The sequence below is a fragment of the Ambystoma mexicanum genome, chromosome 6p (assembly GCF_040938575.1).
Source record: "Ambystoma mexicanum isolate Mex_15411 chromosome 6p, UKY_AmexF1_1, whole genome shotgun sequence".
NCBI lineage: Eukaryota > Metazoa > Chordata > Amphibia > Caudata > Ambystomatidae > Ambystoma > Ambystoma mexicanum.
The window spans coordinates 248,277,654-248,291,258 of record NC_090935.1 but is presented as its reverse complement, the minus strand read 5'-3'; positions in this window follow the sequence as shown (position 1 = coordinate 248,291,258).

Here is a 13,605-nt window from a genome sequence, read left to right as displayed (position 1 = left end):
CTTCTCAAAGATGGCACGCTTCATCCCCTGCAAGGGTATCCCCTCTGCTTCCATCCTGGCCACCCTGTTCTTTGATACCGTCTTTTGTCTTTTTGGGTTACCCTCTGTCCTTATATCAGACCGGGGATCGCAATTCACTTCTCGCTTCTGGCGCGCTCTAACTAGGTTGTTGGGTATCGATGTCCGGTTCTCTTCGGCCTACCACCCGGAGACGGATGGTCAGACCGAAAGGACTAATCAAACAATGGAACAATATCTCCGCTGTCTGATCCTGCAACAACAGTGCTCTTGGTTGCGTGCCCTCCGACACGCTGAATTCGCTTATAACAATGCGGTTCATGCATCCACTGGGTTCTCCCCCTTCTATGTTCTCTATGGCCAACATCCCCGCACATTACCGATCCCTGACCTTGCGGCCTCCACCAATCCGGCCGCCAGCGCCTGTCTTAGGGATTTGTCCTCTATCCACGACCAGACTGCTTTACATCTCCGTGAGGCTCAGTTTTCCATGAAGGTCCAGGCAGATAAGAAACGGCTGTTGGCTCCGTCTTTCTCGGTGGGTTCCCGGGTATGGCTTTCCACTCGTCACTTGAGGCTAGTGGGTTGTAGGAAGTTGTTGCCCCGTTTTGTGGGTCCCTATGTGGTTTCCCGGGTTATCAACCCTGTCACATACCGACTGGTTCTCCCGGGTTCTTGGAGGGTACACCCTGTATTTCATGTCTCCCTTCTCAAACCGTGTCCGGCCCCATCCCGCTTGCGCGCCTCTGCTGCCCCGGTGTCCTTGGCTTCCCCAGACGAGTATGAGGTTTCCTCCATTCTGGGCTCCCGGGTCTGCAGGGGGCGCTTGCAATACCTGGTTGATTGGGTCGGTTATGGTCCGGAGGAGCGCTCTTGGGTTCCTGCTATTGATGTCCACGCTCCCCGGTTGGTGGCTCGCTTCCACCGGGATCACCCTTCCTGCCCACGGGGTCGTGGGCCTTTGGGAGGGGGTTCTGTCACGATCCCTCATCATGCGGTCCCCAGGGCACTCCCTCATCCCCAGTCCCGCCCTTCTCTCACTTCCCCCCTTCCCCGGGACTCACGTGGACTCACACACGTCTTGCGGGCACACCCGCGCCTGGTCCGTAATAGGACGGCTGTCAGACTACGGCCGTTTCTACATTGGCAATTGCCTTGGCGCATAGGATCGCGAAGGGCTAACCCTGAGCTTCCGCATCGCGGGACTGTGAGGTCACGTGATGCTCTTGCCCGATCACGTGACCATGCCACGCATCACGTGACCAGAAGCGCGAGTACATAAACCCGGAAACCTGGGTATTCGTTGCTTCTCAGCTGTGCTCTGCATTCTGTTTGGCGCTACGGACTTTGAATCATCTTTGGATCACTCACGGAATCGACCTGGCCTGCTTTACTGGACTCCTCTTGGATTCACCCCTTCGGATTTGTTTGCACAGTGATACACGGCTCTCGACCACGGACTGTTATTGGACTGCCTCCTGGATCACCCTTTTGCACCCTGGTTCTTTGAACTCCTTGCCTCACAGTTCCACAGCTCCACAGCTCCTGCTGACAGGCGAACAACTGAGCCTACTCCTCTTGGGGTACTGCCGTCCACGTGGGTCCCGGACCTCTCCACTAGGTTCCTCATCCCCTCCTTGACCCTGATTGGTAAGACCTTTCGGTTATTCTAATACTGTAGTTACTGTTTCTTGCTTGGTACTTAATCCGCATTTTCTTGCAGCAGTGTGGGGTCCCAGAGGTTCGCGTTCCCGGACTTGGACATTTGAACATCTTCGCCTGTGACCTCAACGGCTGCACAGAGAGTTGCTTTAAGTTCTCCCTGTGCGGCATTTGGGGACGGAGGCCTCTACTGCCTACACGACACTCAAGTCTCAACAACTATAAGGCCTAGAGTGCTGCAGCTGACTGTTACCTTACAAACTCAAAACACAGCCTGCTGTGCCGGGGCCTGCTATTGCCCTAGCCTGCCCCAGGTAGAATTGTGATCTGGGCCGTATCATCATCGCTGTATTCTGGTATGCAGGTGCAAGCTGCTGGCCTACCACAAAGCCAAGCTACTAAGCCAGAGAAATATCCAGTGTCAGTCAGACACTAGATGGAGGCAGAAGAGAGCCAAGCCATCCAAGGCAAAAGCCCACTCGGCATTAACTCATCCTCGAGTTGAAAGAAATTCGTCACAAATTATGAACCCTTCATAGTATTGCCCGTGCCAACCAGCCCTCCCAATTGTAAAGTGTTTGGAGAAATAATGGGGCAAAAGCAAATGCTTTGGGGCTTCTTACAAAACCACGTTCTTCTTTTCAGTACAATTGTCTTTTTTTTCATTTCATGTGGCATGTTGCCCGTCATTGGTCGAAGGCACAGTAAAGGTCATTCTTCTGAGTGACATTTCATGTATCCCTGGGTGAGTGAATCCCAGAATCCAACTTTCCTATAGGTGACCGAATGTATTCCCTGTGTTATTAGAATTAATCTATTCTTGTTTTTTAAATGTATTTAACTCCATTGTATTAATCTTAGAGCCACTCTCCCAGTCTGGTTCTAGCAGGTTCTTAATCAATGTCAAAATCCCTAGAACACATCTTTCCACAAGTAACTAGCTGATTATGCTGGCTCCACTCCCCAGAACCAATCTTTCCTATAGGTGACTGGCTTACCACCTCTTTGCTAATCCCCAGAACCAACTCTTCCAACATGACAATAACTTGTGTTCGTATAGTTCTTACTGTCGCAGTCTCTCCATTTAATGACAGGCTCCCTGTCTTTGTGCTCCTCCCCAGAGCCCATTCTTTCTACAGGTAAAAGTATTTGGCCATCAGTGAATCACAAAAACCATCCTTCCTACAGTTTACAGGGTGAATACCTAGAACCCCTTCTTTTTACAACAGAATAGTTACCTTTGCCCTTGGGAAAATTCCCAGAATCCACCCTTCTTACAGGGACCAAATGTCTATCCCTCCATGAATCCGTAGAATAAGTAATGCTTTGTTCCTGGGACCTAGCAAAACAAAGCAAAGAGGTGATGACTGGAGGTTTAGAATGAATCTTCAACCTCAGGCAATTGCTATGGGTATCCCTCGAGACCATCGGTCTTCACCTGACAAGTCATTGCAGAAAGGGGAAAAACCATATGCCTATCAGGCTTATCCCAACCCACAAAGAGGCAGTACCGCCATACTGCGAGGTCACTGCACTTCTGTATGAGACCCCAAACAACCCCAGACATGTCTCAGTCACATTGGGTACCATCAGTGAGGTGTACCTTTGGTCTGTGTTCCCAGCAGGCATGGGACCCACATTTGGACATATATGTCCTACTTGGGGTGACAAAGCAAAACAAAAAGGTGATGGCTGGAGATTTTAAATTAATCTTCAACCTCTGGCAATTTCTCTGGAGAACTCTCCAGACTATCGTTCTTCACCTGCCAAACCATTACAGAAAAGGGGAAAGACCATATGTAAATCAGGCTTGGTCCCACCTCCAAAGGGGCAGTCCAGTCCACACTGCACATAACATCATTTCTGTAAGAGACCACAAGTATCCCCAGACATATTTCTGTCTCATAGTGCATCATTCGTGAGGTGTAGCTTTGATCTCCGGGCCCGTCAAGCATGGGACTCACATCAGGGCATACGCCTCCTCCAAAACAAAGAGGTGATGGCTGGAGGTTTAGAATTAATCTGCAACCTCTGGCAATTTCTCTGGGTATCCCTCCAGACCATTGTTGTTCACTTGCCAAGCCATTACAAAAGGGGAAATACCATAGGCAAATCAGGCTGGGTCCCACCTCCAAAAGGTCATTCCAGCTGAACTGTGAGGTCACATCCCTTCTGCGTGAGACCACAAGCAACCCCAGACATGTTTCGGCCTCATTGGGCATCATCGGTGAGGTGTAGCTTGAGTTTCTATCCTCAGCAGGCACTGGGCCCATGTCTGGACATACCATTCCCAGTCAGTGTGAAAATGCAAAACAAAGAGATGATGATGGCTGGAGATTTATAATTCTTCTACAACCTCTGGAATTTGATCTGGATAATCCTCCAGACTATCGTTCCTGACCTGACAATTTCTCTGAACCAATTATTTCAACCAGTAAATGTATTACCCATCCTTCCTTTGCAGATGTGAACTGGGAACCAACAATAGCCCTGGAAATGTAACCTCACATTATGCTGTGTAAGCACTTCCAACCCCTCTAAGAATGGTTTGGGAGAGGGTGTGATCTCCTGCCAGAACAGTTGGGAACAAATGGGTCCGAATGGTGTATTTTAAAGCACTTTTACATCTTTATAATGGTGGAATACTGGAAGCTCTACAATAAATCCTTTACTTCAAGAGGATGTTGCTGATGAGTAGAGATAGAAGGAAAGGCTGGAATTCATGGGAGAGAGGGTAAGAGGATCAGAACCCAGGACAAAAGAGGCCTGTGGTATACACAAGCCCACAAGGAAATCTCCAGAGGTCCCTTTAGGATAGTTACCCCCTGTTACTTTGAATGAGAAAATGACCCACGATCGAACAGGTGAAATGTGGCGTTTTGCGCCTGAAACAATGAGCAGAATCTATACTTCTTAGAGGCAAAATGTAATATATTGTCCCAGAGACACTGCCCCCAAATCTGTCCGCCCCTCCAGGTGAGAGGTAGTTTGTCCATGAGAACATCTATTGACTGCATACCCTAGAAGTGACAAACCTCTGTCCATAGGCAAACTCCTAGAATCCATCAATCGTTCTAGGGCAGTCCATGGGGCTTGATGAGTACCTTTCCCTCATGCTTTCCAAAAAAAACCTCATTTCAAAAGCTGATCTTTCCTAAGTGAAAGGTAATCATTACTGAATACATCCTTCCTACAGGTCCTTTGTTCCCTTCTGCAATCTGCAACCATGTTACGACTGTATTTAGCCAATATACATTGCAGTAGTGACTACTGTGACTGAGGCAGGGATATAACCCTGTAAGGCGGGACCAAGGAACTGTCCTGAACTGGGCTAGGAGGACTATCAAGGCGTAAGCCAGTGCCACATCTACCCTGGAGGTGGGGTGAGGCAGTTTGGAGTGCCCCTGTCCCTTAATGCCTCGAATGTGCCTTGAAACCTCTACTGGTACCACCTCCACTCACCCAATGACATGCACCCTCAATTTTGTCCCGAATTCTCCTTTCTTTATTTCAGAACTACCTGAACTATCATGCACTGCCGCACTGAGTGAGCCCAGCAGACTCCTGGAGGAACTCTACAACCTCCATACTGATTCTGATATTCCAACACCTGTCATAGAAGAGAAGCCTTATTCAGTGCTGCCTAAATGGAGCAGATTGCCTACCCAACATCCACCAGCGGCTAAGCCAGAGACTATTAAAAAATGCATGCCTAAGGGCAAGGGGCTAAGAGGTTTTTATTTTAGCATTGCTCTACAATGACCCAGCCCTGGAGGAAGAGACAGCTTTAGATTGGCTCATAGCGTCAGTTGAAACACAGGACCAATGGAGGGTTGAGGAAAGATAGGTCAAGGGAATCAAGGGTATAAAAGATCTGGAGGAATAAAACAGAGTGATGGGTGTCCGGGTAAGGGCAGGAGTACAGAGGTGAACTGAGAGAGCAGGAGAGGGGGTGGAGGGGTTTGGATGGAGGCAACCCACAGGAGATAGAGGGACCAGCCAGAACACCCTTAGTTGGATCACCCTACATTCTCAAAATCGTGACAGCAAAAATAGTGAACATTATATCATAAAAACCTGTGAACCTTCTGTTGGCCCCATGAGTTTCTTAAGGCTACAGGTGACACAATGTAGTGTTGCTAAGTCATTTTTGTAAACCGCTTCAACACTGAAACCTTAGATGTATATCTAGCGACATTGGGCCCCCTTAACAGTTCAGCAGTGGTAGGTCCCCTGGTATGCAGAAATGCAACGGGTTACTGTTCCTTTCCATCCAGGTGTCCAGCCAGCAGCAAGGCTTGCTTCTCTCCCTCAGGCTTTTCCCTATTGCTTTCTGGGATGTGGGCCATAGCCCTCAGCCGGCCTCGGTCATGATTCACCCCTGCTAAATCAAAGGCTTTACACTCTCCTGCACTTTCTCATTGACTTTCTCTGAATCCTCATTCCTTCTGACTTTTCTGTGTCTCAACCCTCTCCCTCGTGAGGGCCTTTCCTTACCATTCCCCTTCATCTGTCCTTTGCTCCTACAACTGAAATATGATCATGTTGTTTGTTTTCTCTTCCTCTCGTTCTCTCTTTTCCTCTGCCAACTGCAAACCCTCCCTGATATTAGTCTTTACCACCTCTTATCGTCCTGTCTTTTCCAACCCCAATCACCAACTTTTTTCTAATTGTCACCTTCTCCTCCCACTTCCATTCTCTCTTTCCCTCCTCTATCTCGAGCCTTTCCTTTATGTTCATGTTTCTTCCTACTTCTTCTCTTAAATCGCTTCACTCTCTCTGCACACCTTCGCCTCCAACCACCTTCAAAACACACTCGCCTGTCTCCGAGTCCAACCACTTTTATATTCAGTTCCTCTGGAGTAACGTTGTGTAATGTAATGTAACAAAATGTATCAGGCCAATGTTAAATAGGCAGTGGTCGCTAGCCAAACAGGTAAGCAGAGAGCAACAAGAAAAGAAAACCCTTCCAAGTCTCAAAACAAGAAAGTCTTGAGTATTCTACGAAAGCGGAGGTGAACCGAAATCTCTCTCAGGGAAGCTGTAAGGGAATTGTTGGAGCAAGAACCGAAAAAGAACGCCATCCTGATCGGGCCTTATGGAAAAGAGGAACTTCAAGCAGGTTAGCAGAAGATGACCGCAAGGAGCGTATAGGAAGATAGTGGGACAATATAGATTAAAAAAAGAGGGTCCTATGTGAAAAAAAGCACAGTGTGTAATGCACAGTGCCTTAAACCTTATCCAACTTTTAATTGAAGCCAATGGAGTTTGGCGGGCAGTAGTGAGGCAGAGGACCGTCTCGGAGCATTCAGCGCCAGGCGTGCCGTGGCATTTTGGAGGATTTAGAGTTGGTGGATACTCTCTGTTTTGTCGCCGTTAAACTTTAAGCAATTTTGGGACATCCAACTATCAATCTCTTCTAAACAGGATTGGACTTTGGAGGGTGGGTCTGATGCCGGGGTATTCAATTTAAAAGTGAATTGTTTGTTGTCGGACGATGTATAAAAACATACGCCAAACGCATTAATTAAGTTGGCCAGAGAACGCAGATATAGATCAAAAAGCAAAGGCGACAGGGAGGAACCCTGCGGTACGCTGCACAGAATTTGTGCAGACGGGGCACGAAAAGATGAAAGGGACACCGCCTGCTAGCAATCCCTCCAAAAATCAGCGAACCTGGCTAAGACTGGACCTGAAAGGCGTTGCAGGAGAATATTGTGGTCACTGGTATCAAACGCCACATAGAGGTCAAGGAGGATCAGAAATGTGACCTCCCAGTGGTTCTGGAGCACAGCAAAACCATCCAGGATCGAGACCATGACCTATTCAGTGCCCCTGAGTGGCCTGAATCCAGACATGAAGGAATGCAGCCTCCCATTGTCCTCTAAAAAACGAGAAATCTGAGGGGTGACAATGACTTCCATCAGCTTCATCATAGCTGGGAGAAGAGAGATTGGGCATTAGCTGGCAGGGGACAAAGGATCCGGTGACAGCTTGTTCAATAGTGCAGTGACAATAGCATGTTTCAAAGAAGCTGAAACAATGCTGCTCTCAAAAGACTGGCGGGGCGTGGGCGTAAACAGAGCAATGGAATCCAAAGGCAGTGATTGGAGCAGATGCAATGGAATGGGACCAGACTGAGAAAATGATTTATGTTTACACACGGCCGCCAAAACAATCTCCTCTGTAACAAGTTCAAACAGGAGAAGCTTTCACCAGTGAGGTGGGCTTGGAGGCAGAACTCAACCATCCCAAGTCTGCACGACATAATCAGTGTCCTAATCTTAATGACCTTTTCAGCAAAAAACAGACTAATCGCATTGCGTGTCTCTTGAGAGTGTAAAGGATCAATGCGGGCAGAGATGGGGGCACTATGTACAATTCCTGTGATGCACAAGATGAAGTAGTAATACGATCAGCGTAACACTGAGATTTAGCAGATTTACCGCCAATTTATGTTGAGACAATATCTGTTAATATTCCGCTTTAGGAAGAGACTCATAGCCAAGGCGGCATTTGCTGCATTCTGCCCTACGACGCTTCAGCTTCAGGGCCCTCAAGTCCAACGAAAACCAGGGAGCTGAAGGTTTTAAACGGTACACTCCTTTCTTCAGAGGTGCCAACACGTGGGCTGTGAGGGACACAGCTGATATTAGCGCTCCACAGGCATGAGCTTGATTCCCTGCGAGGACTCTTTGGACATTAAGTTTCAAGGCATCTGCTAATTGCCCCGAAGAGACTTTAGGTCAATGACAACGGCTGGAGTAAGCTTTAAAAAGTGCCCGTTTATGTATGGGCAGGACAGCAAGGAATGGGAGCAAAAAATGATCAGACCAGATAACTGGTAAGGGGCAGAAAGTAACAGAGAGCGATAGGTCAGAAAAGATTGAGGGCTATTACCTCTATTATGAGTCAGAAGATAGTTCCGCAGGTGGAGAATATTGAGTTCACCTAACAGAATCAAATGAGTGTGGACAAAGGCCAAATCAGCTAGCATTTGAGTAAAAACTAGTAATGAAATCATTAGTCAGGTGGGAGGGAGGGTGATGCACCACCTGTGGGTGCACAGAAATCTTGCTTGAAGGCTGCAACCTAATCAGCATTAATTTACAGGAGATATAATTTAATGGAATGATGAAACACTTCAAAGAAGCTAAATGAATAAAAGCGAGACCTCCACATTTCTGAGGGCTAGGGCGGTCGGCCCAGAGGATAAGATGGTAAGAGGGCAAAAGCTGGACAATATCCGTACCAGGGGAATCAGAAAACCAGATCTCAGCTAGGCCAAGCGTGTCTGGTTAATAAGTCATAAATCTCTTGGTGGTGTGCTCTCATATTGAGGATAATGGGAAGACGTGTTTTGTTCATGCTGTGTGTATGTGGCTGGTTCATAGTGCTAAGGCTGTACCACTCGCTAGGTGCACTATGCAGTTCCATTAGTATTTTACTGTGGTCTGCAACTATGCATACTTAAGCTACAGAAGAGGTAGCCGCCATCTTGGAAACAGGCAGTGCTTTCCTGGTGGCCACATGACTCCACCATGCATCTGCCTGGATTCCCGTGTTTGCTTGCTTCCCCTGCAAGCTACCTCAGCAACCCTGCTCCTATTGCCCATCGGTGGCTGTGTTATGGTCAGCCTGTCATTGTTCTTGTGGTTCTGCTCAATGTTTGCATTCTTCTATTGCTAGCAGATATCTCGCAAACACACCTTTGGACCACCAATGTTCAGCCCCCCCCCAAGCATCTTGTGAAATGGGGTCGGAAGAGCGGCACACACCACAGTTTGGGACCTCCGGTTCTGTTCTATGCCTTATCAGATAGATAAAGCCCCATGAGAACTGGTGCCATTACTCACCACTCTGCCATGCCCAACAGTAAGGACCCTCATGCGCAATGTAATGGTACCCCATCAAATCTGCCCATACTATTTACTCTTCCTTAAAGATGAAGGCCATTGTTTGAAAGTGTATTCCATGCTGGTTTAAGGGGCCTTGGACTTAGGGAGCCTTGGTGGAATAACCATGAACGTAAAGCAGGGTACTGATGCCCCAGCTTTGCAACCCTAACTGGACGGGATGAGCACGAGCTCTAGCTCTAGCTCTAGCTGACCCACGTCACGATCACGAAGTAAAGAAAAGGTGACAATCCTGGGGTTCTTCTTAGAGAGATAGGATCAGTCTTCTCTCCTGTTTGCTAGTGCTGAGGGTGGGTAAGGCACCCCTACATGATTTCATTAACAGTACTGTCTGAAGGGCAAAGTTCACAACTCTCTGCCAGCATTTCTGTTGACTGTTTTGAGGTCTGACTCTCACTTACCCCCACACCTCAATGCCATGAAGCAATCTCCATCCCTATCGGCACACTACCGACCTCAAAGCAGCAAATTGTTCAACTGTGCAATCCCAAAATGCTGGCATCATCACAGCCCACAACTTTAGGATCTGTGGCAAATCCTGCATCACCAACATACAATATGGTTTTTCAAGGACATCCTTTTCTAAATAACCTAACAGCTGCTTGCAGCCCTGACAGCTTTTAGTGTTTCCCTACCCAACCTAATGAACTTGATGAGAATGTAGATCACCTGGTCTTTTTGCAGCATGCATGCACAAGAGAAGCAGCCCTCAGAACATTTCCAAGTGTCCCTTCACCACGAAAAGCATCAAGCACAGGTCAGCCTACATCTCCAGCCCAACCTCAGCCAGTTTTCCACAGTATCCTTATAAAATAGTCTGTTCCTGCTACAGTCTTTTGTGTTGTCGGACCTTCTCATAGATTAACAAAGAGCCACATTTTCGCTATCAACATTTTCATATCATATGATAAATCATTTATAATGCGCTTGTACACAAGTGTTTCTAGGCGCGACAAGACAAGCAAAGAGAAAACAAAGGGGAATGAAACAAATGATCTTACCAGGCATTGTGTCATTCAGATCGTGCTAGTGCAAGGAAGAGGAGAAGTGCCAGGGGGAAGGAAAGGGAGAGTGCAATAAGCAACGCTCAAGTAAGTGCCGCTGGGATGGTTGGTTCTAAGTAAGTGCAAAGAGGCAGGGGACTGTAGGGTTTCAGATACAGTCACTAGTGCACGGTGGGCCCGGAGGCAATGCATGGGAATTCTGGTTGTGAAGTAGCCTGGTCCGCATAAGGCTCAGAGGGATGCCATGTAACCAGTTAGTGCAGCAGACAAGAACATTAGCAGGGGAGAGCAAGAGAGAAAGCAGAAGCTAAAAGGAAGGTCTTCAGTTGCTTCCGGAACCTGAGGTGGTCCTGCTCAAGTTTGAGAGAGGCAGCAAGGCTGTTCCAGAGAGAGGCACCAGCAAGGGAGAGAGATCTACTCCCCCACTCTCTGCCTGGAGAAGCGTCTTACCCTCGTAGAGTTTGAGGTGAATGAACGGAGGGCTCGAGAAGGAAAGTGCTTAGGAAGAGAGAGTTGCATGTAGTCTTGTCCCCGGCCCCAGAAAGCCTTGTGGACAATGCAGAGGGTCTTGCACTTGTTCCTTGTAGCCACCAGGCGCCAGTGGAGAGGTTTCAGGGCTGGAGAGGTACGATCCCTGGGCTTCAAGCCAAGGACAAGACTTGCAGTCCTGTTATGGATTAGTTGCATTTTGGCACAACTGGTACATCAGTGCAATTGAATAACCCATGTCAGCATCCGGCAGTGTATTTTCCCACAAGTCTGTCAATTCAACCCCAAATCTTGATCTTCGTGTGGTATAAATGTTCCTTTGTGAATGGTTGAAATCCACTTTCCCTTGCTTGTTTTAGACATTTTCAAGACCTACTGCAAACATTCATTAGGTTTATGAAGCTTTGTGGGGCAGTCCTTTCCCTGACACACGCCTAGGAAAACAGTCGTATGAGGGCCTTAATACAAGAGCTACCAAGAGGTGGTACCAGTGGGAATTGCTAGATCTCCTCTGTAATCCAGGCCCCTCCTTAGTTGCAAAACAGCGCAGCAACCATTTCTCAATTTAAAAATAGGACCAAAAGAAGACGATGGCAGCTGCAGAGAAGGAGAAGGAAGCTTCAAGCAGTCCTCCTCCTTTTCCATGAGCCCATGAAGTGAAAAGCACTGATGTCCGGAGGGAGTGGGGAGCAGAGCACTGGGAAGAGTATGCAGTGTCCGGACAGTCGGGGTGCAAATCAGAGTGCGCTGGACCCGAGGGGATGGCAGAGCAGTGACAGACAGCCTGGTGATGGGCAGCCAGAGAATTGGTGGAACTACAGGTTAATGCAAAGACACGAGGGTTTAGGTGACAGGTAGAGCCAAGTGATGGACCACATGCACTCAGAGGAACATCAAACACAGCAGATTGACCAGATTCTGAGTCCAAACCATGAGGTAAAGCTCATCATCAGAGCCCTGGTATTACCAAAGGGCAAGTGTGATGTCTCTTCCTGCCTGTTAGGACAATGATTTGTAATTTCTATCATGCTTATGCCTAAGTGCTGTAAATAGAACATATTTACATACATCATCGCCATCCCAACTGAAGATGCTACTCCTGCATAGACCTCAGAAGGATGAAAGGCTGAGGTGACCATACCGGAATTCAAACCTGTGACCTGAAAATCACACATAGATTGCAGCAGCGAGCGCTCAACCCTCTGAGCTATCTTACCTGCTTAGCCGTAAGATAGCTATAGTTATACATAGTTTATATATCTATAACCTGGGGAAATGTGAAATCTTATGGGAGAGTAGACGGGACACTCGAGTAGCTCACCAAGACCTACTATCTACCCCTTTAAGTGATTGATTTGTAGTGTTCTTAAATGCAAGTAAGACAAATGCTTAAGCGCACAAGAGAGCAGGCAGACAGTCACAGAAAATGAGGATGTGTACAGGAAAACGTCAAAGCTAAGCTTTAAAGGACACATTTAACTTATAAGGAAAGTAGGTCTGAGAGGGTCTTCTTTCAGTTCTTGTGTAAGGTCAATTTACACTCCCATCTCCAAATCGTTCGTTCCTGTGGGTTCATTGGCACATCCTCCACAAGCTGAAGGGGATATAATGTGATTCGGTAGTTTTATATAGCGCTTCATGACTGATTCCTCCTGCTTCTAAGCGCTGCGGTAGTGGCTGTGATTGTCGCTTAGCTCAGCCCTGCCATTAGAATGTTTGTGACGTGTAGGATGAACCCAATTTAGACAAAAGCGCTTACTGAATAAGCTGTCCTCAGAGTCAAAGTTCCAAATACTTTGAAATTCGTTGCTCTATAATATAATATTCTTTTTCAGGCCCTATTCCACTGTTTCTTTCCTTTCTTCATAAAAATGTACATATGTATTTGTCATTATTGTACTTGTATTCTTTCTTTGTCCTTCTGCGTTTGCTATTTTGTAGATTTCGGCCGTCAGCCGCTTATTTTGTTAGCCTTATCTCCTCACTGTGGGCGAACAGCATTTTATTGCACTGTTTAAATATAATAAAAAATGATAAATATACCATATGTATTGGTGGCATTATTCCATGTAACACCCAAACCTTCCACATCCCTTCTGTGTTAGAGGGACCGCCTGTCACGACAAAGACCCGTGAATATCACGGACCGCAAACATACGAGTGAACAGAGGCCACCAGGGTGGGCCTTTGTGCCAGCAGTGCCATGGGCGAATTGGCACCCCAACCTTGCTGCGCGCCCCGGTCAACAGGGGGAGCGGCGGGGGAGGGACAGGCATGGCACTTTTTTTCTTCTATCTCTCCCCGCTCTGGCGCCTGGCAGTTAATCACTAGGATAAGGCGCTATTCCAATGAAAACCGCCTCGCTCCTGTGTCTGAGTGGGGAGGTATTCATTTCAACTGGGTGCTGATGCAACCATCAGAACCCTATTGTTATTAATTGCGCCCCGCCACAGTGGGCGCATTTAATAACAAAAGTGCGCCTGCCGCGCCTTTTCCCACTACGCCAGCTTGGGGGA